Source organism: Pinus tabuliformis, chromosome 7, assembly GCF_031772625.1.
Source record: "Pinus tabuliformis cultivar Carrire ecotype Pingquan chromosome 7, CPIR1, whole genome shotgun sequence".
Taxonomy (NCBI): domain Eukaryota; kingdom Viridiplantae; phylum Streptophyta; class Pinopsida; order Pinales; family Pinaceae; genus Pinus; species Pinus tabuliformis.
The window spans coordinates 1,450,631,337-1,450,632,247 of record NC_142293.1 but is presented as its reverse complement, the minus strand read 5'-3'; the positions used below and the strand labels follow the sequence as shown (position 1 = coordinate 1,450,632,247).

The window sequence follows — 911 nt, the reverse complement described above, 5'->3', positions numbered from 1 at the left end:
CAACATAAACTGTTTTCCCATTGGTTTGTACAGGAGATACTCATCGCTGGAATGGAGACGTCGGCATCCACGTTAGAATGGGGCATCCACGTTAGAATGGGCAACGAGTGAGCTGCTCAGACATCCCCATGTCCTGAAAAAGGTGCAGCAAGAAATAGAATCCTGTGTCGCAAAATCTGGCAAAGTAAACGGATCCGATGTGGGAAGGATGAAGGTCCTCCAATCTGTTGTGAAAGAGACGCTGCGATTACATCCACCGGGGCCGCTAACGATTCCCCGTGAATCTGTAGAGACCGCGAGCTTATGCGGATAAGATATACCTAAAAAAACAACAGTAATGGTGAATGTGTGGGCTATTGGAAGGGATCCCAATGTGTGGGGGTTGGATGCTTTTGATTTCAAGCCGGAGAGGTTCATGCATGAATTGGGTGAGCATGGTAATATTATGGATTTAGTGACAGGTCAATCAGATTTCAGGATGCTTCCCTTCTCAGCTGGGAGGAGAGGGTGCCCAGGGGCCACCATGGCTCTTCCCATGATTGACCTTGCACTAGCTCAGCTGCTGGACTCTTTTGACTGGAGAGTAGATGGTGATCCATCAGAGCTGGATATGACAGAAGAAGTTGGGCCTTCTATATCAAGACATTTTCCACACTTTGCTTTTCCAAAGGTAAGGAAGGTCGGTCTTTGACAGTATGTATGTTGAGAAGTAAGTATCTGGTTGTGCTACCTAATTTGTATGGTTTTATTAATATAAAGAATATGTCAAGATATTTGATAATGGATTGGAGTGATTTAGTAATTTGGGTAAGATTCGGTATCAATTTTTCAGGAATCAAGAACACCTACAAGTTATGAGAAAGGTTGAGGTATTCTTCCAACCTTATCATAATGGATGACCATATCACTTT

The 911-nt window shown here is 43.8% G+C and overlaps 1 pseudogene; it reads left to right on the top strand.

Annotated features, from left to right (window-relative positions):
- The first annotated feature begins 337 nt into the window (after positions 1 to 337).
- Positions 338 to 691, top strand: LOC149253164 (cytochrome P450 750A1 pseudogene; annotated as a pseudogene).
- The last annotated feature ends 220 nt before the right edge of the window (positions 692 to 911 follow it).